Source organism: Pavona decussata, unplaced genomic scaffold (genome assembly GCF_977016875.1).
Source record: "Pavona decussata unplaced genomic scaffold, jaPavDecu1.1 SCAFFOLD_58, whole genome shotgun sequence".
Classification (NCBI taxonomy): domain Eukaryota; kingdom Metazoa; phylum Cnidaria; class Anthozoa; order Scleractinia; family Agariciidae; genus Pavona; species Pavona decussata.
In genome coordinates this window covers 2,253,228-2,275,841 of record NW_028145480.1, presented here as the reverse complement: position 1 = coordinate 2,275,841, position 22,614 = coordinate 2,253,228, and the positions used below count along the sequence as shown (strand labels likewise).

The window sequence follows — 22,614 nt, the reverse complement described above, 5'->3', positions numbered from 1 at the left end:
GCTAACACTAAGGCAGAACTGAAAGAAGAGAAGGAAAAATTCTTGAGCAAGAGGACTATACTAGAAGAAAAAACCTCAAATTTAACAACATTCGTAAATGAAGCGAAGACGGTTTCAATTTAACACCTAGAGAAATTGTTTGTGACTTTCTCCAAAAAGGAAATACAAATTAATAACTCATTCCGAAGGGTACAAATGAATGCTGTGTCGCTAGCACTAAGGTCACAAATGACGGAGAGAGAATCCAAGGTTCCTTTTCAAGCGGTCCATCGGATTGGGATGGGTAAACAAGGCAAACAAGATCAGACCGATCATCGGGCGCAGTTTCGTTTGTCGAGAAGACAGAGATCTGGTATTCAGCAGAAAAAATGTACTTTAAGAGAGCAGGACTGCCGAATATGCCAAAGCAATTCAGGCAGAACGAAGAAAGCTGATAAAGGCGATGTACAAGGCCAGAGATAAAGTTGACGAGGCTAAATTTGTTGACTGATGGCTATATACATTGGGGAACAGAGACACAACTCAGAGAAAATTGCCGAAGATTTAGTGCACAAAACAGAATGATAGAGAAGCTTGACTGATCACGATAACGATAATACATGATAACGAAGCTTGACTGATTTAACTCAACAGCTTCCCTTTTTTGACACAGTGATATGATTTTCATCAAAAATCTTCCTTTTGTTTTTTTTTTGACATAGTGATTTGATTTTTATCAAAGATTTAGAGAGTTAGCTAGTACCTCGCAACTCAAGGACGGTGCCTACTAATACCGAAGAATTTTTGCGTGGTTTATGAATATGCGGAAAAAAGGAGATCTTAGCAAGGGCTATTGGAATCCAAATAGAAAATTGGGGGTAACATCACATTTTTCAAAGATAATCGAGCAACAATTATTCTAAAAAGCCGTAAAATACAGAGCAATGTATCGTGTTTTTTTCAGTCCAAACTGAAACTTTGCTTGACTCTGAAAAATGCATGGTTACCCCCAATTTTTATTTTGGATACCGAGAGCTCTTGCTGAGTTCTATTTTCTCTGCATAGTTTTAAACCGCGCAAAAATATTCCTGTATTACTAGGCATCACCCATAGGAAACCCAATATCTCGAGATGCGCAGAGCGTATGCGCAGTAGCAAAAGTAGGCACCGTCCATAACAAAACATCAAGCTCACTTACATGGCCCTAACGCTCTTTTGCGTCTATCGGTGTCTTTTTTGCCGTTTTGTTTCTTCCTTGTTTACTCTGTATGTTATCCATTTTCAACATTATTAGGCTTATGCCTTTTTTCTCCTCAATTATCCTTGTTGTGAATATCATATTGTTAAGTGTTTCGATTCAGTGTTTCCGAATTTCTCACTCCGAGTTGCACTTTCACCAAAGAAAACGTAGCTAAAAGTGCAATTGTCAAATGGCTATTCAGATTTCAGTGTTCGCTGAATGTGAGAGGACTGTGTGACCAAACAAAGAGGAGAGAGGTCTTTTAATTTAATTGGCTTCGGGCAACAACCTCTTTCATTTTTATTTTAATTATGCTGGAAGAATTTTATTGTGTAAACGAAAATATTCACATTTATTTGGGTTAATGGGATTATCAAGGGCGTTCCAGTTGCCGTTCAGGCTCTAAAGTGGGTGTTTCTATTCTTTTCAACAACAACGTTAAATTGCAAATCCAAAAGACCTTTTGTGATCCTGGGGGACGATTTATTACCTTTTATTACCTGCGACAGTAAATCTAACACTAGCAGCCATTTACGCCCAAGATAAAGATGAGTCCGGTTTTTTTTTTTTTTTTGACATTTTTTCGAGTGGCTTGAGACCTTTGAAATGTAATGAAATTATTATTGGCGGGAATTTCAACTTAACGTTGGACACAAACAACGATGAAATGGGTGGCCTTAACAAAACGCGCCAAAACTCCGTTCAAGTTTATCATGAATATGAAAACGCTTTGGATCAAGTAGTTGACGTTTGGAGGGCGCTAAATGAGAAAGACCGCCGGTCCCCTTGGCGTAGGCGAAACCCTGAGATATTCACTCTGTTTAGACTTCCTTCTTGTTAGTCAAACAATTTTGTGCAAAACAACGAACGCCGATATACTACAAGGTTACAAAACAGATCACTCAACGATAACACTTAATTTCTCACTGCATTCAAACCAGAGGTCGTGGGCTTTGGAAGCTAAACACATCCGCCTTTCTATCTGAAAACGAGTCGGTGAATAACCAAATATGCGCCCTGACGACAGGCCTAGCAAGAGAACCAGGATAAAAATTCGATAAGCTGAGCTTTGCGATGGGAAATGATAAAGTTAAAGTACGAGAAAAGTCTGTTAGTTATCCTTCGGAGAGAAGAAGATCGTGAACAATATCAATCGCACAGCTAGAGAGAGAAATTGAAAACCACCCAACAAGTAAAGAAATTAAAAAGCATAAATCAAACTAGATAGAAGCTTTTGTAAAGACGAACAAGAAAACTTACTCCACTTTTTCTGGAATTGTCCCAAGACTAGCTCCTTTTTGAACAACCTGATTACGTTGAAGTGTTGTTGGAAAAGATTTCAATCCTAACTCTGTAGCCGCTCCAGGATTGAGGCCAGTTTTTCCACTAAGACGTGGGGCTCATAAATCTCTGTCTGCTAATTGCAAGCCATATTTCATCTGGCAATGTAAACTTAATCAACGCCCTCCAGATCTAAGAGGTTACCTCAGCCTACTCAAAAGATACTTAACAATTATTCCACGAGCGCGCGTTGGATATGAGATGATAGATATCCAACGAGGCTATAATCATTTCATATCCAACAAGCGTGAGTGGAATAATTATTTTATTAACAACAATCAAGAAATATTGCTAGATTGTGCTGATTTCGCTTTGCAAGAATAACCAGAGGGCAATTTAACGGTCTCTATTTCTCGGGTATGGTATAATGGCTCATATACCATGGCCGCTAAGCCAATCAAATGCCTGGAATTGTATTATTCCAATATTCAGTTTTAATAGAATGAGTATTATCTTGAATCGATCGAACAAGCCGGCATCAACTAGTAAAAAGGATGGGAACCTCTGAACAATCGATATAAACCCTTAAAATTGCCTTACGTTTTTGTTTTGTCCTCTCTCCGCACGTAAAACATAAACCCTACTATAAAACATTAACTTTAACTTACGTTTATTTTTCTTTTCTTGCCTGTACTAGGTACTAATGACGGTAACTTTGTTCTGTAAATACATTTCAATCTGTTCATTGTCAATAAAATAATTATTCTCATCTGAAGAAAAAACTGATCAGTATTGCCAATGTACACAGGGCAGTTTTCTTATAGCAACGTATTAGAACTTGAGAACTTGCAAAAGAACATTCAGTACTGAACCAGCCTCAGCTAAAAGTAATTTTAATTACTTTTTAAAAAAAATAACATTCTGATAAAAGGAAGGTGGTGATGGAAGTGTCGTAGGGTTTTTGACCACTTAGCTACAAAACAATTCTAGAACAACAGAGGAAAGAAATCAATTCAATTCTTAAAAGGAACAACTCGTGATCTGTTTTGGAAACAAAAATGCGAGAACTCGAAAACGGTAGCCTAACATTTTTAGCTATTTTTACAAGTTTCAATTCATTCCGACCTACTCTGTCTCTGGCCAGAGGCACTAATCGACAGTTTATTGTACTAGGGCGATAGTATATAACAAAACTAGACGATTATTTTCTTGTTTCTGTTTACAGACAAACGTTTTTGGGTTTTGAAATGATATCTCAAATTCAGTTGATATTTCTCCTTTAATCTGATAATCTGATCCCGTTACCTTAAGCGCAGCTCTTTGATCGTGGGTCCTGATCGATCTTTGCCGAACGTGATTGAATTTTGTCTAAGGTCTAGGTTAGTTATCCCAAATCTGAAAACCTTGGGAAACACGTGGTTTGTCTGTTTACTAGCGTGGTGAAGGCTTTTCAGTTACTTTACATCCAGTGCTATACGCACTTGACCTTGACTTCGCACTCTGATAGAGAAAACTAAAGTCATTGTTCCCACATCGTTTTCAAATTAAAACCTCCGCTCTTCACCCGTTTCACTCTTCTGCGTAGACGGAACTGAGCCTCACCGTATATTAGAAGTCGTCGTTTTTTCGGCTTACTGCCCACACAAAAGCGCTGAGCAATTTCCGTTTTCAAACCGCGTCACGTTCGGGGAGGGTTTAAAACGTTTTGCTCTCGGAACGCCTATTAACTTGCTCTTTGTTCGTTTCGATCTGCGTAGTAAATGCCATATATACTGACCACGTAAGCACAAAGGCGGCGCCTTTTTTCAGACAAGAAAACGATCGGAAATGCAGATTGTAAAAACGCCACTGATTTGTCCGTTTTTGCTGTTCCCCGTAATCAGTTACGACAAATCCCCTTTTTTTCGGATTTCTCTCTCTCTTTTTTTTTTTTTTCGTATAAAAATCTCTACTATATGAAATGCCAGTTCAAAAGTGCATACTCGCGGATACGTTTTAATTTTTCTTTCCTTTTCTTTTCTCTTTGTTTCGTTCTTTAATTTTTTTTTTTTTTTTGTTCTATTTCTTTTCTATTTTTTTTTTTTTTTTTGCGTTTGGCTCTCTGATACGCGAGCGATATAAATCACCATTTTCAAAACTCTCTTCTTTTGAGAGCGATCTTGAAAAGTCTTCATTTTCGGTGTTTTTAGACTGGTCTACATAAAGACGGCAGGCCTAACGTGTTGTTAGAAAAAATCTTGCTTAAAATGAAAAAAAAAAAAAAACACCGACAGAAACCTTGCGAAACCCTGGGGCCTATGTCTACTATACATTCATGAGCTTTAAATATATATAATTACCGTATTTTGGCTGCCACAGGTAAAGTATCTCCGAGATAATTTTTGTGTCTCTTTGTCTTTAGCGCTCTGCTTCGTGCCGTTCCCTGTCTAAGTGTATAATGAAACTTGACCGACAGAGAGTATAGATTAAATGAAGGTGTCCTCGGTGCGTGGGAACAACGTTATTTAAAATGCAAACACAACAGATTAATTAATTGTAGCGACGGCTAGTGTAGGTGGGCTCACAAAGGCGTGTGTAGTTCGGCGTGCGAAGCCCAACGTTTTCATTTAATTGACATTTCCATTCAGCATTCCCACCTCAAGGTGTATTTTTGTAGCTGTTTACTTTCGAAATGAGAAACCCCTACAACACGCTCATTATCCTGGCCCTTGTGGCTCATTAGAAGACTGAGGAAAATCCTCCAATTTTGTCAATCGTGATAGTTCACATTACTCAGTTCCGCCTAGCTTTTGAGTCTGTTGATAAAGCCTTCAAATGAGACCATTCAAATAAAATCTACCCAGCAGAAGTTTTTTGCGTTGCTGTTTGGTTTTTATTCAGTTCTCGAAACGAATTTGGGGATCTTCTACAGATTCGACGAACTTGAAAGCACGTGAGAGTTGTGCGTTTTGATTCGTTCAATTGCTTCTGCCTTCAACAAAATATCGACTCGTCGCTTGTTTTAACCGATGTATTTGCTGAATTCTAAGCGCCAGCGAACGGCTTAAAAGAGTGGGCCCTCCGTTTTATGTTTACAAGTAGTAATTTATTCGAAGTCTTCTGCGTTTTATGCATTGGCAAAGGTTTTGTGAGTTATAATTTGCCGTGTTCAATTTTGCGACCGCTACGAAATAATCACCTGTTGTTTTAACTATTGTACCGGGGGTATTAAAATGTCCTAAGGTTTCGTTTATTCTGACCTGAAATTGTTTCAAAAGTAATTATTTCCCACTAATCTTCAGTGATCTTTTTGCGATAACTGTTTGTTTACAGGGCCAACATTACATATACGTCGATCTTTCCGCGCAGTGAATACGTTAATCTGAATAAATTGAACCTTTCGCCCTTGTTTCATTTAGTATCGTGGGGGCCATTGCTCGTTCGTTGCGTTGCAAAACTAATATTTTCGCTACTTGAAAAATATGTCACTTTCCGGTAACTCTTCAGCTTGGATAGTAAACGGACAATGAAAATTTGACACGATTTCGTAATACACATTTGCAAAGACTGACTGCTTGTCAAATCATTTGTACACATAAATGGTTTTGTAATACAGCTCGATGTTTTGTAATAAATCCTTATAAACGTGTCACATGTTCTATGATTTTTATCTCAAAATAGTAATATTCCTTCCCTGTAATTCCAGCTTTTTAATTACTTTGGATTTTGACTCATTAGCTACGTGAAATTGACGTGCTTTTTTTCATACATGCTTATGTATATTAAATTTATTTATTAAAATTTTATTCTAGTTGCGTGAGTTCTGAACCCAAACAATGAATTGGGTGGTCTTTGTTTACAACACCTATACAGGAGTACAATAAAAGATATCTTTTCCCAAGCAAACGTCACGAGAAAGATTAATAAGCAAAATCAAAATTTTTAACTTCACTTGAAACTCTGAAAAGTACGCGCGCGGTTACGAACTGGACTATCTTTAATCCCCCGTAAGTGGATAAAATTCTTAATAGTTAGCGCTGATATGACGTAAATTATGCTGTCTATTATGCTGTCGGAGGTTGTGCTGGGTTTTGCGTCCGTGGACGAAATCCTCAAGTTCGAGCATTTAAATGGAAGCTACTGAACACTATTCCTGTAGTGCCGTTTACTATGTTTAGCAAAGAGCTTTTAAACTTTCAGTGTGTGAATGAAAACTCTTTGGAGTCGATAATCTTTGCAGTGGGTTGTTAAAAGGCGGTCTCAACGAGAAGTGGCGTACAACAAGGGTTGTCAGCGCACAATAATTAAAACTATCATGGTTGGTGGGGTGATAAGCAGTGCTTTTTGTCGGACTGCGACAAGGATAAATAAATATTTGGAAAAGTTGTTTTACTACAGGCTGTCCACCTCTGTAAAAACATTACACGTTTTTCAAGTGCATGGCCATATCTGATGGCGAATTTTATGTGCTCTGTTCAAACCTGTAGAGCTAAGAAACTTCATTCTTTAATGAAAGTAAAAGTTTAGCTGAGCGAAAAAATCCCTCTACCAATTGGGGACACCTAACCCAAATTTCCATCTCTTATGCCTTGAGAGAGCACCGTATCAATTCGGACACCTTTTATTATTATTAAACGGACAGTAAGCAAAGCTCCAACGCGTTGTTTCCCATATTTACTGTAGAAACTCCCCGTATCAGCTGAAGCAGGCCCCTCTGTTAAGCGGGCGTGGACGCTTTTTAAAAGAGGCTAAAATGGTAATTTCTATCATCAAAGGACCTGTATTAAACGGGCATGTATAAAGAGGCTCTTTCCACTGAAAAGTAAATTGCTGATACATGAAATATTCGTAGAATACTAAGGGAACGACTTCAAGTGAATTTTTAAAAGCAAGGACGATTCCCAAGTGAGCGCTAGCTCTTACTTGTTTTTCTATTAATAGCGACAGACATTTATTAAACAATGGCCCCAGAAACTATTTTAAGCCTTAAATTGTATGCAGGGTTTTTTATAGTGACGCTAAAAATAGTTGACTTACGCCCAGCGGAGAAAAAAGGGCCGGGTCCGTCAATAGACGAGAATATATAAAAGTATAAAATACTTCTAATGTCGTTTTTATGTTTTCCTGAAGATAATTCTCGGGACTATAAAGGGGGCAATTGTGCACTCTAACACACTGAGTTTGATATGTTTGGATCCTTAAACTGAATTTTCAAGTCCCAGTTCCAATAATTCCACTTCCCCGAATTTCAAACTTTCCCAAAAGGGTAGTTTTCCTCGTTTCGTTATCTTAACGACTTTTTTCGTCCCTTCGAAGATAAAAGCCCTTAATTTTCCCATATTATTACACAAAAGTGTTAAGTGATAAAACACCAAAGAAGATGCTCGCTTTTCTTGACAATTCAGTCCGAATTTCTGAGGCAATACAAGCCGTCCCAACCCGGCGATATTTCACCGTTAGTAGTGCCCCCTGAACACAGTACGGCCTTTCGTTCGAACGCCTTAAGCCGGCAGCCGACGAAAGGCGCGATTGTTTTTAAAGGCATATATGTTTCTTTTAGTCTAAAAATTTTAGATGGACTTACGATCCCTTGAATTGTCCGTAACATGGAGTTTTCCAACGAGGCAAGAGCTGACTATGCATTAACTTTTCAGTTATTGACTTGGAATGACGAAGTACCCGGCAGTGATGTGTTAAAAGGGCGGATTAATTTGGAGGTGAATTAGCGGCATTCAAGTTTTCTATTTTGAATTCTTACGCGATTTGACCGTGGGTTTGTCAAAAGCATGCCTGGACACGTGTAGTTTTGTGATTATAAAGACTGTAGCTAATGCGCGTAAATGTCATCCTCTATAACGCATGTGGGTCGATGTATCCGAGCAATTTTCTCTGAAAAACACTTGACTAATTATTTGAAAACTGAAAAGTACGCGACATTTTTGTTTTCTCCTCTGAGACCTCGTCTTAAAGAGCCCGTCGGGTTTTTAGTGTTATCTTTATCACTACTGAAGTCATCTTTAAAACCTTTGTGGATTTTATCCGCACACAAATTGTTTGGTCTTTGGGTAAAGTACCAGCTGTACCCCTCACGCAATGTGTGATGAGTCAGTCTAGCTAGCGGCTGAAACAGAGGTACTATGCATGGGTTTCACTTACGTATACAGAACTTTTCCGTGCCTTAGCCACAAATCCGAGCAAGTAAACCTCAAGCAAACTGACTTATTTATGCGCTGTTGATTAGAATGACCATAAATCACTTTGTAAATCACGCTAGCTGCGCCGTCTTGTGAACTCTCCAAATAACTTGAAAATCATAGATGAGCATATCATGCAACCGGGGTTTGAACTGTATTCGGATGCAAACACAATCTTCGCATCATTCAGTCTGCAGGCATTGTAAAAGCAGTCTTTGAAACTTGCGGTGAATTCGTCTTGGACATTCTGGAAACTCCTAGCTTACGCCTCAAGGATAATTCTATCATGCCGGTTTTGACTCACAAATTAAACTGTTGGGTGTATTAAGATCAAGTGCAATGTTTATGGAAATTAACACCGCCGGCAGTGACCGACAAGGCTACTACTAGCAAAGCTGTGTTTCGCTTTCTACTCAATCTCACATGTAAGAGGTGGGTCGGTCGGTCGAGGGAAATTGAAAACAGAAATGAGATAAATAATTTGAAACGTGGCAGCCAGCAGGCCACGTGGGTTATATTTTTCTTGCCACGGAAATTTTACAAGAGATGCTATCATTTCAAAGCTGTTTGCAGACGAGCGTGGTTTGGAAATGTTACAAAGTCAAAAGGTAGCGAAAAAGGAACGAGCAGTGGATCAGTAATTTGTTTGTATTGCTTTGTTTTGCATTTGTTTAACTTTTTCGACCAGAAAATTATTGTATTCGTTTGGCGATGAAAGCTAACCTCCAGCGGCCAATTTTTGAAATCGCAAATAGTGGTTTACGTTGTCGACCCCGTTGATAAGTGCAATTAAAGGGTCTCATTGATGGCTTGAATAACAACTACAGGAAAAAATTGAAAGAGAAAGAGGCCAAAACTATGGTCTTTTAACTGCATTTGGTAACAGGACAAAGTTTCTTTAAGTAACCCTCTTTAATCAACCCCTCATTGCTCTCTCCCCCATTTGGAGTTCCCCTCCATCCTAAAACCCAGGCGTCTCAATGATCAAAGCATCAGTCAGTTCGGGTAAATTTTGACCTTCAATGTGGAGACGTGTTAAATATTGTGGCAGGGTAAAAATGACTTTGTATTTGTGTTAAACAGCTAGCCATTGGTGCTATGTTTCAGTTCGGATGTGTGAATGAAAATTTTTTTGTAGCGTCTCTTCGGCCTGTCTCACTTACCATTTACTTTACCAATTGCTTGCAGACGTCTTACGAAGGGCGCGAGTTCGTAGGACAGCCAAGCAAAGTCTGTTATGAACTGTTTCGCAATGTATCAGTAAAGTCACAAGTGCAGATACGATAAGAGAGCATATTTTTTCGCCGCTTTTTCCGTTTATTTTCTTCTTACTTAACGCCCACTAAAAACTATCTAATCTTTTCTGCGTAATTTTTGACGAAAATCACGGATTATTGCCGGTATAAACTATTTGAAACACGTTCGCCACGGAAATGCTATTATTTACGGCGTAATATATTTGAAACTATACTCATATACATGGCAGTAGCATAGTTAGGTTTAAATCAGTATAAACGTCAAAAGATTGGCTATGATATCATAACCAATCGTTCCGTCGTTTAATTAAAAGCTATTTCCAAACAAATCATAATCAAACATCGTTTAAAAATTAACATTGATTACCATGTAGCGAAAAACACAAATTTAAATAGATGCACGGAGACGTATTTGAAAAGACGTACGATGACGTCAAAGAGATCTATACTTAGAAGCATTTTGAACAAATATTGTAGATTGTTAAATATCAAAATGCGTGGAGAAATATCTGCACAAATATCTATTTGCAAATAAATGGAAAAACAGCAATCGGAAGTGACGGAGAAAAGACGGAAAATAAACGTTCGTCTGGTCACGCGACTCACGTTTTTGAGAATTGTGCAATTGCATAATAATAATATCGACAGGTGTATTTTAATAAGGCATTAATTACTATGCGCTCCCGCTTGCGTAGCTACCATGAAAAATACAAGCGACCAAATTGGCGCTAAAATATTTGAATCGCTAAAATGAAAAGCCCGAAAAATATTCGCAAAAAAGCGGAAAAATTGTATTATACGAGAATTTTTTTTAGTTTGTCAGGCAAACATAGACCCAAAAAATAAAAATAAAAATCGTGGAGAGCTAATTGCATAACACGCGGCGTTAAACTCGCCATGTTTCAATTCAACACAATCCCAACATTATCTATACTTAGGACAAGTTAAACAAAGCCAACCTTGAACTCTTGCAACGTGAGGTCTCTGTTACCTCTAAAAATGCGACACCCACACCTTATAGCACATGCTAGTTCTCTGTCCCATCTTCGACACTTCGACAAATTTTGCTTATGGTGGCACCAGAGCAACTTGCCTCGCTTGTTAAACTACAGTCAGTCTCGTAACAAAGTACGTAGTTCATTTTTCACTTTCCCGTGTCAGAACAATCACCGAACTTTCATCTCTTCAAACTAGGGTTACGCGAACATGCCCTGACCGAAAGATTTATTGCCTTAAACTAAAAAGCTAACAAAATTGACGATTTCAATAAAGAATAGTAGCCCCGATACGCTTTGTTCACTTAAATCCATCGCACATTACACTGGATTATTGTAAATTAAATTTAATCATTCTCTCTGCGCATAATTGTATAAATCACATTGCAGTATAGCAGTACTCCGTGAACGGAGCCTTTGCTGTATTTTTTCGTGTACGCCGTAAGTATTTTGTATTTCTTTTGACAATTTTATAATTTTATATCTCTTGCGCCCATCTTGCAATTGTAATAGCGGGGTTTTCTCGTTTTTGTTTTTTGATTTTTTTCTTTTTTGTAATCGATACGATGTATTCTCAGTACTGTAAGCATTGTAAATATTGTTAATATTGTAAGTAGTGTAGGCATTGTAAATATTGTAAGTAGCGTGACCATTGTATCTATTGTTGGTAATGTAAGTATAGCCTATTGTAAGTATTGTAATTGTCTTAAGTACAGTGTTATTAGCCGGCAGTTAGTACTACATTGTAAATATTAATTGCATTCTCTGCCATGTAAGACGAATAAAACTCAGTATAAAAATACGTATATATAGATCAAAACTACTGATTAAAAACAAAATGAAATCAATTAAAATGAATAAACGTGGATGTACGACCTTCAGTCAGGTTAATAGTCGGCGGAAGCCGGAAGTACGTCTAATGTGGAAGTGGGAAGCTGGACTGTTGGACGTAAGCTAGTGACGACAGGCTCTTGCGTGCACATTTAACTGCCATTTGCGTACTTTGAACGTGAATTCTTGCATAAGTTTCGATTTCGAAAACGTCTCAACTTCATAAAAAAAGGGAAAGATAAAGTTTCCAAAGAACGAATTCAATTTCTTGAAAAACGAAGTTGTTTGTTATCTATGGTAAACATAACGATTTGAGGCATTAAAACGAAGGTCACAATCAGAGTAACGGCGGACTACTGATACAAACTGAAGAAATAGCTTTCAAGGTGACGAAGTTTTTTGTGCCTAACTGTCGTAAAATTTGCGCCTGAGTTAACGCTAACGTAATAACCTGAGGTCCGTTTTGTCGAAGTATTTTTGTCAAATCCGTATCGATCAGGTGTCAGTTTTTACCAAAAACTTTCCAATGTGTTACATTAATAGGACTTTTTCACTATGGCGTCATTTGACTACAACTACCAGAATCCTTCAGTTGTTTGTTTTCTCATGCTAATTAGAGCTATTGTTCTTTGCTCTCCACTGGGATTACAAAATTTGAATTTGAAAAGGAAAACGAAATGAATTCTGGTAGTTGTAGTCAAATGGCACCATCGTGAAAATGGCCTATTAAAGACTAAAATTTAGCTTTCAACATAATCAAGAAAGAACGAATCCTTATTTAGGAACATTGTGCTTGCAGAATAGTTTCTAGGCTCGGAAATCGCTCGGAAATCGGAAATCAAGTTTTGAAACTCGATGAAGCAATATAGAAGATTAAACAGCCGAGCTAGGAGTTAGAATCAGTATTCACTCTTGACTCTGTTTAGTGCTGTTTTTTACTCAAAATATTTCGTATCAGGTCGTGTAGATTGTTGGAGTGTTGAAACTGAATTGTCTAAATGGGAATGTGTTCAATAAATTTAAAATCTTTTATACCGGTTGTATCCTCGCGGAAGAGGGTGTTTAAGCAGCTACTTCGACGCGGTAACGAGAACGTCACAAAACAATAGGCTTTTCAACAATCGTTCTTCGCATATGCTAAAAGTTTTTGTACGTTTCTTCGCCGTCTTCGGCCAAACAACAACGTGAAAAGAATACATTCAAGGTTTTGTGGAGAACTTGAGCAGATGGCGGTAATTTTTTTTTTTTTTTTCATTCTCTGCCTGAACTTGAACGTCGTTCCCACCTGTTCTGTTTATGGATAGTATGGCCACGTTGTACAAGTTGAACGAATTGGAATAATCGCGAAGTAGTGCAAGCGACACAAACTTACATTTTAAAGTGACGTTTTCGTTGACTTTGTTCGGCGCAGTGGTTGCTTAAAGTCCATTGTAATGTTAAGAAAAAAAAACTTCCGACATGTGCGATGAAATCATCCGAAAGTTGTTTGTCCGTACGAAGATCTTCAGTAGTGTGGACGGTCGAAAAGAACCACTAACGCTAGTATGAAAGGCATAACTTCAAAACCCGCGGATGGATTTGAAAGCATATCCCATGAAGGAGGCAGTTGCGCAATATTTGATTTAGTTTACATGAAAAATCTAATCTGAACTATGAACGCCTCCTAAGCCATTCATGTCTCAAATGAAAGTGCATTGCTTTTTGGCTGTGTGGCTCTTGAGCTGATTCACTGTGATTTTGCCAGTTTTTGTAGGAAATTGTTTTCATCCGACGCGGTTTTAAAGTACAATTGTAGACCTTAACATTGGTAACCTGTGACCAGCCTCTAGTTTTGCTTTGCTTGGGAAACATGAAGCGAGCAACCAAATAAAACAAACTGAGCAGCGCTGCTAAAATGGCCCTCGTCGCAAGCTATAACATAATATAAACTCCGCGAACACACAATATATCAATTTCGTAAGCTATTTAGGTCAACGAAACCTTAACAAGGGCCTACCTTAGGACGCGAGGCAAGGATAAACGCTGCGGTGCAAACGGTGTAAGGTTTCTTCCTTACGTCGGTTGGCAACTGTCCTGCCTTGGTTCTGCCAGGGACAACGGTCGAAATTGTTCAGTGCAGCAACGAAAATTTATTTCGGTGCAGCTTGCTCAGTGCCATGATATGCAGACCGTAGAACGTGACTTACAACAGGCTTCGTCCTCAGTTTTGTATGCTCCATGCGTTAATTAATGGTTCAAGTGGGAGTTTGTGAAGAAACTGCGGTGCGGTGTGCATGATTACTGCGTCGGCGGGGAAGTAAAAACGAGTGTCTCATTTTATCTACTATCAACTTAGTTTACAAGGTAACTTAGTCATTGAAAAGAGAAGCAAAAGGTGGCGTTTCTAGCCGTAGTTCTTCAGTAGTTAGACCAAACTTACATGCGGCGTTAATAAGTATACTGTGGAAAACTTGTGCAACGAATACTTTCTCTAGTGAAAAATGTTTACATCAGGTGACCTGTGGGATGAACGTTTCACAAGAAAAGGAAGTGTCAGTGAAAATTTATGCAACGTAGGGAATGACTGACATCTGCACTCCCGCACAACGAGGATGCCTTAAAGGAAAGCATACTATTGCTTCCAAAGCACTTCGGCCGGAGACAACAAAACTGTGGTAAAATTGAGGAATTCTTCGATTCGCAGTGGACTTCTTCGTTCATGTTCAGAAAAAAGCTACAGGTTCTTGTCGTTGCTGTTGTTAATATTGTCGTTTAGTTTTTCGATTATTTTAAGGGGCTTTATATATCAGGGAAATTTTTCTGTTCTTTTGGTCAGAAGTGCGTGAAAAACGTATCTAGAATACCAACGAGACAATTGCAAGATGTCAGCCGTTTTCTCTACTTTGAGGAGCAAGAAGCACAACGGAGGATAGTTGACGCATAATGTGTCTTGTGCCCGTCTTTATCAGCTAGAGACGCATAATCAGACGAACAAAAAATGTTTGCCCAAGTTCTTCTAGACGGGTAATGCGTTTCTAGTATAAAAACGGCCATACGTCTTCCGTTCTATTCTGGCAATCGGTAGCTAAAGGAGCTTACTGCTGGCTTTTAGTTCAATTACGCAGCCATACATTGTAGCAGTACTTGACCACTGTCACGTTTTAGACTTCAATCAGGAAGCCGGCATTCGTTTAGATCTTCAAATTGGTTCACGTGCGTCTAATTCTGTTGCAAAAACAGCTAAAGGTCTCTATTAATAAAGTCGGCAATACATTCCTCAGTAGCTTTCATTGGATATTTACTACTCGAGTTTTTTTCCATGGCCATGCCACGGACTCAGAAATTAACGAAAGCACCTTTAACGGAATAATAAGCACATTTGTTTACCCGGTTAGGTCTGTCACTCAATATTGAGCATTTTAGACCTTAGAAAGGCGGGAAACTGCTGTCAGTAGCTTTATTTGCCTGGATGGTTTAATACTCTTAATTAAGGATATCTTTCAAGGCCACAAATTCAAAACATAATATCGCGTGACTTTGTGTACAGCATGACAAAGAGCACCTGATGGCAAAGTTCTGCTCAGTAGCTTTCGCTAATATCGTCTCACTTTACGATTTCATCCGGCAGAGACTTTAAAAATTAAAGTTAGACTGAACCAACTTGTACAGCATCAGGATAAACAGCTCTTAAGGAAAGTACTGCTCAGTAGCTTTCATCCGAATGGTCACACTTCAGGATTTTATCCACAGACTCAAAAGCTTAAACCACCTCGTACGAAATAATAGATAAACACCATAGCAAATTACTGCTTTGAGCTTTCATATCGTAGCCCACACAAGTGATTTTAGCTATGACTGTGGAAGAGAAAAGGTTTAAAATGATAATAACTGAAATATATAACCGGTGTTTGTAGACCTTGCATGAATTAAAATGTCATGTTTTCAAGGACAAGTGAGGATCGAAATTTCAAATGTCTCTGTTCGTTTTCGCGAGACTTTTTGAAGAACTGTCGTGTTGAATACCAAAACGGACCTTTGGAGAATTTCAGAAAGACAGTAACGGCTCATTTGGGCAAAGAAACCGTCGAAACTATTTAATTCTCTGAGGTCTTTTAAAGTTACCGCGTTTATTCCATCACTATCGTGACACCACAAGCTTTCAGCTTTCATATACATTGTGTATAAATGAAGGCAACCTACCTACCTGTCGCTGGTGATTCGAAAAATGAAAGACCCAAAAATGATGAGTTATAATAGAAACGTCATTAATAAGATACTCATTTACTTAAATTTAAGTTCGCTATCGCTTTAGCCTTCGTTTCTGCTTTTTTTTCAGCATGTACGTGTCACAAAGAAAGGCAAATTAACAATAATTAACAATAATAATTAACAATAATAATTCTTGGAGAAATTCAAGGCTAAAGTTGAAAAAAATATATGGTAATTAGGAACACATATCCAAACCACGGTCATAGTAGTGATTTTCTGTGTTTTCTCTTGGTGAATTATTAATGAGTTTGAGAAGACTTTGGCATAAACAACAGATTTGCGTAAAGTCTATAATTTAGAGTAGGAATAAAAGGTAAAAATTGTCATAATTGGTTTTTAAACGTTTTTAACAAACTAAACTGATACAAGCAATGTCAACGTTCCCGTCTCGACACAGGTTCAAAAAGCAATTATCAAAAACAACTGTAAACGCTTCCGAATTTTACTTCTAAGCAGAACTTACCGTTATAAAAGTTCACTTTGGTTATTAAATTTTGACCAATACTGCTTGGGCTGGCGAAACTCTTCCGGCTTACGTCAAACTCCGTCGGAACAAAGATATTCTTAAACTCCCTAATTAAAAAAAGAACAATATGTTGTATTATTGCATTGTAGGCGGCTATTGATAAGGTATTATAACTTCCTTCAATCTATCGGTCTTGATAAAGGCTGTCTTAAATTTGACTTTGTAGACATGACTTGACGGTAATGCATTAATTTGACAATAAATTTACTGACGGTCGGGTAATGAAAAAAAAAAACGTCAACAACATGCAAACCGTAATTCATAGGCTATATACGGCAAAATGTCTTTAAACGTAAATTTAAGGGCGAACTCCGAGAACAATAAAGTGATGTGTGCGAGAATAAGTTACCTGCTTCCGCATTGGGGGTTGATTCGTTTTACACGAAAGTCGAGTTACAGACGATTGACAGTCTAGCTTTTGAGTGGCCCTTCAAATTTTGATAGCATTGTTAAAAGACCAGGGCGCTAGACCCTTTTATTTTATATCAATCCCAACATGTTAGCCAAACTTCAAAACCGCGGGAACTTAACCGGTGCGATATTTAATCTAGTTGCCCTTGTCTGACAACGCGTAGTTTCTAAATTATTACGTTCGGTTACCGAGGAGAAGAAATTACATGGGTACTTCCCTTCACATCGGTTGACGCAACAGTTTTTCTACTCATTTGATGGAAATTGGTCGTAAAAAAGTCACAGGAAAAAATTTGCAAAGCTAAAAATGAAAAGAAAAATAACTTTTTTGCCGCAAAGTGGACGGGCCTCTTCTTGCCCTAAAAAAATGTGTGTACTTTTGCGTTAGCATCAAAGGTCAGAATTATTTTGCATTATTCTCATCTGTGTACTAAGAAAACATAAACGCGAATCTCACCGCGTTTGCCATTTGCTATAAACGCGATTCTGAATCTCTATTATTTCGTATTTTACAGATGCGGGACTCCAAAAGATCCAGCATCTCTTAAAGTCTGGTCGCTGTACATTCTACATTTGGTCTTGCCAAATTTTGAATTGTGAATTCATGTGCGCTAAACACCTTGTAAATTGCTTGGAATTATAGTGCTTCGAAAGCGTCGAGTGGTTTATTAACGCGAAGCTAGGCCCAAAAGGTAACATGTATGGGTAGCTTAAATATTTCGTAGTTCGGCTGTAAAGCCTGGTTTACACGTACGACGCAAGCATAAGAATAAGCACAAGTACAAGCACAAGGATGTTCACACGTGCGATAAGCATAAGCATAACGTGACATACGCAAGCGCAGAAGCAAACAAATTTGGCGCAATCGCGCAGCCGGGCTGCCTTTTGGCGCGAGATTTGATTCCAACATGGCGGAAAATGGCAACGCATGAGTAACTAGATTGTACGCTGACAACTTGTCACTGTTTTTCAGTTTCCTTTCCTTGAGCTTATGCTCATGCTTGCGTTGTCCCGGTTTACGCGTACAACGCAACGACGCAAGCATAAGCACAAGCACAAGAGAATGGAAATCGTTCCATTCTCTTGTGCTTGTGCTTATGCTTGCGTCGTTGCGTCGTACGTGTAAACCAGGACGACGCAAGCATAAGCACAAGCGCAAGCACAAGGCGCTTATGCTTGCGCCGCACCGGTTTACACGCATGTTTCTTGTGCTTATGCTTGTGCTTATGCTTATGCTTGCGTCGTACGTGTAAACCAGGCTTAATAGACCTTATCATACTTACTTCGCTGTTTGGTTTCCACATTACAAATACAAATCACGTGACGGTACTCTAGGGAGTAGTCTATTTTAGAATTGGTCATATTCACGCTAGTATGCATTTTTTTTTACTTCCAAAAAGACAAAGGATCGGTTCTCCTGAGAATATCACACGGTTTGTAATGGGCATTTACCGTATAGAGCGAAAGGTCTGTTTCACGATTGTCATTTATTAATAAATTCTCATATCACCCTGCGTGAAGTCGTGTCGCTTAGGGTTTCCTACAACGTTCATTGGAATTTAATAGCTCTAACTAAAAATAACCATTTGCGTGGAGTTATTTGTGTTTAATCATTTGCAACCAATCAAGGCCCAATTTGTTGCGTGTTCAGTTAATGGAGGTGTAAAAATACCATTAATTGGTATTACCATTTGTGCCTTTTTGGCTGTCTGAACGCGCGGAAATTAGCACGAGAGCGAGCAAAACGGAGGAAGGGGCGAGGTGAGAGGAGAGATAGGAAACGAAACTTACCAAGCCGCGCCAAACAGAAACCCCGTTGGTGAACGAACGGGGATTTTCAAAATCGTAGGGTTTACGGGCAAGCAGACTGTTCACCGTGCCCTATTTTTTCGTGGGATTTTCGGGACTCGTGCGCTTCGGTCGAACAGTCCCGCCATCTTGGTTTAACGGCGTAGGGGCAACCTGGGGAGAGGGTCTAAACTACCGAGGGGAACGGGAGTAAGGAGGCGTAGGGAAAAATCTCCTTTTTTTCTCGCTCCTCCTCCCCCCCCCCCCCCCATCCCCCGTTGGTAGTTTAGACAAACTCCCCAGGTTGCGCTCCCCTTTACAAACTGATGGCGTGCGTTCAATCGAAGTGTACGAGTCTCGTAAATCCCACGGAAAAATAGGGGACTGTGAACAGTCTACAGGCAAGCGTTTCCCCTCTCTCCTCCTCCTGTCTTCCCCCCCCCCCCCCCCTTCCCATATCCACAATTTCCACGCGGTCAAAAAGCGAAAAAACGCCCAAAACCCCAGCGCGCGGTTATACGTTGCCCAGTATGCAGATTTTTATGCACGACTTTGTGCGACTTCATTCAAATCGATAAAAAGTGTCAGATTTTGGTTTTAATAAGATTTTTTTTTTTGCATGGAAAACCTTCATCAAATATTAGCTTATTTGGAGACTATTGCTCAACCCAGTGAAATATTTTTAACCATCGCACCTGGAACTCCACACAGACGGAAACGTGATTTGAAATTTGATTTTTTTTTCCCACGTTGAAAGGTTTTTTAAACTCCCACTTGTTGACATTTCATCTATACTAATACTTTCAACGGCTCGTAAACAGTGCATGCTTTGTTCTATCCATCTGTGTTTACATAATTTCATGTTCAATTTGTGATATCCTCAAACTCCTCAGTTTTAGCCCACTCGATCTCTCCCTTTATTTTTACTACATTATATACATAATTTTTTTTGTATTTGTAAAGGGAGCAAATAAACCAAAAGCTTCGTGGTTTCGCAATTTTAGATCCCGAACTATTTTGTAATATAGTGGATTTTCACGACGGCCATGTTGTAAGTACACAGAACTGAAAATTATTTGCATAAAAATAAAATTCATTTCTTAGAGGAAAACCATTTTATTCTTTTCTACTTCCAATATGGCCGCCGTGAAAACCCTCCATACATTTCTTGTCCCTGTCCCGTTTATTTAACACACTATCTGGTTTATTTTTAGTAAAACGCAATTGAGGCGGCCACGTGGATAACTTGCTATTAGCAGTAAGAAAACAGGGCTTTAACCGAAACAGAGGCACAAAGGGAAAATTTTCGTCTGTAGAGTACAGTATGTCTAACTAAACGAAGAACTAAAAAAAACAATATAGATCTCCTCACTTGCGCGATGCGTCGAAAGATAAGTCTGGAACACCCGACTGAAGATCGCTAAAATTAGCTCAAAACTTATTTAAAAAAAAGCGAGACCGCTGGAACTGTAAAGCGTTGAACAAAACGTCCGTTAATCGCTGCAAAAACCGGAACCGTTTTGTTTGCCGTCTAATTGCCGATGAATTATTTCCCGTCAGAATTCAGTACATTTTGAACTACTGTCCGCGGCAGAAGCATTTCTCAGTGACAGGCTGGATTTCTTTCTAGATCCCTACATTGTTTTTTTAGTCAATTATTATGTTTCCGAATGTCTGCGCACTCTGTCGGGGGAGTATTTTCTCTTAGCTGCGGGGAAGGTTAACACTTTTGCCTTAATTCTGGTTTCATGACCACTACTAATCGAATCGATCGACAAGTGAGCCAGGTTGCCAGTCACGGAATCCCCGGGACGGAATCATACATACCGGTTACAGAGTTCGTTTTAGACGAGATATTCGCATCAAGTTGAGAACTGAACTCACCAAATAAAACTCTGGACAGTGAAAGACTGCAATAGTGGCCTCAAACTTTACACGCCATTTTTCCGTCGTTTAGACCAGACGCAGACTAGAAATTTATCTATGTTTAACATTTATCTAACAGACAATCACTAAAATCAGGACAATTTGCAGAAGCGGAAACAAATGAAATTTTTGATTTAGTTTATCAATCAGACAGCTTTCCATCATATATGGTTCCATATCATCTCCTACCAAATTCGCACATGTCAGATAGCACGCAGCTCAGTTTAGAATTCCGTTGTACTCATGCGCAGCCGCCTAGACAACCGAAGATACAAAAAGATACAATAGGCCTTATCACGGTTTTCGAGGCCACTTTGACGAGTAGGCAAACAGGCTTGAAATAACAGTGTTTGTATGGAAATCCGATGTCAAATAATTTTCATAAAACATCGCTTCTGAAAAATTCATGAATTGGAAACTTTTGGAAAAGGATTTTAAGAAAAATATTGGAGGGATGTAGCTGTGCCAGAAAGTGTCCAGTCCATGCAGTCATATTTGTTTTATAAAAACAAAATTTTGCCCGACATTTCGGTTTGCAATACATACCTTCCTCGAGGGCTGAACGAAAAAGAAAAGTGAGAAACATAAAAGGATCAATCATATAAGTATGACCATATAAGACACAAATTATAAATCGAAGGAAAACAAATGAACGGATTCTTCTTATGTTCTCCGGCACTAGCAATGAACTCAAAAAAACGCTTTAAGCATAAATGCGAGAAAAGAGGGCAAATTCATTCTCTTTGTGCTTAGGTATCATTAATTCTTCATGAGGAAAAAAAGTCGATTTGTCTTCATCGCTTTGATGTTTAAATTTAGAGCAAGCTTTCCTCGTTGTTCAAAAAAATCCAATCGTATTAAAAAATTATTTGGAAACACAATAGTTTTCTTTCCAATTTTCTTTATACGTATATTTTCCATAACAAGTCTCCAACGCCGCGCCATAACACGTCTTCAACGATGCACCATAACGCGTCTAAAACAACGTACCATAATACCGGTGAGGGTAAAAGGCGGAAAGAGTTTGCGGAATGGTATGTGGAATGGCGTGCGGAATGGCATAATTATGCGAAATACGATTTACGCGGGGAATAAATTAAATGAAGAGCGCATCCTGTTTTCGCGCCAATTTTATAAGAGCAGCCGTTTTTTCGATGTTGCGGACTATGAAACAACCAAACAACAGATCGAGGATTAGAAAATATACGCCTGGGATAGTGGGATAGAACATGTCTGATCGCTGGTTAGGAAGTGAGAGTGAAGAAATCGATGAAGTTTCGCATTCAAGGAACTAAGAATAAATTGAATTTCTAGTTGACAAAAAGAACGTGGCAGCGAGTAGCCTAGACAAAAAGCAACACCAGACTGGAGAAATAACATCAGTCCAACGCCAAAACTATTATGTGAGAAATTTCAAATTTAAACTCGGTCATTTTATCAGACTCTTTGACGGTTACAGTTTGTACAACTCATGGGAAAAATATGTTCTACTTTTTCTCACCTTACATTTTCGTCGAGCGACGAGTACGCAAGTCACTGTTGAGCTGCTGAGCTAGCTACATACGGCGATTCAGGTAGCTATAATTCAGTTACGCGTTATCGAACGAAACATATCCGTCTTTAATTAAGGTCTTTCAGTGCCAGACGCCCCAACCTAAAATGAGATTTAAAAGCGAAAAAACCCTGGAGCAAAAAAGCAGATGACAAGTATGGTGTCTAATTATTATTATCGACACTGGTTTTGTGAAAGGTTGTGACACTATTCTTATCACAAATGCATTTTGGTCAAATTGTTGTTCATTTTCCCGCTCATGATAAATGAATCATCGAGCATACAGGGTATGAGAATTGATCTTTTACCGAGGATTTAAAAAAAAAAGAAAAAAATGTTTATTATTTGCTCTCGGTAAAGGATCAATCTCTGTCCTGAGAAGACTTCACGCTGCCAAGTTATTTTTGT

At 38.7% G+C, this 22,614-nt stretch overlaps 1 protein-coding gene across 5 annotated transcripts in view; it reads right to left on the bottom strand.

The window, feature by feature from the left end:
- The window catches only part of LOC146479616 (A-kinase anchor protein 1, mitochondrial-like), an 80,440-nt gene that overhangs the window by 49,627 nt on the left and 8,199 nt on the right, over positions 1–22,614 (bottom strand). The window contains exon 2 of one of the 5 annotated variants that reach the window (XM_085110476.1): positions 16,467–16,576. The exons of 1 other annotated variant lie outside the window; for it this stretch is intronic. The gene's annotated coding sequence lies outside the window, so the exon portion shown is untranslated. Of the gene's footprint in view, positions 1–4,839; positions 4,924–9,848; positions 9,923–10,888; positions 11,010–16,466; positions 16,577–22,614 lie in introns of those variants that run through there. 3 more of the 5 variants (XM_085110479.1, XM_085110480.1, XM_085110478.1) reach the window with 3 other exon arrangements.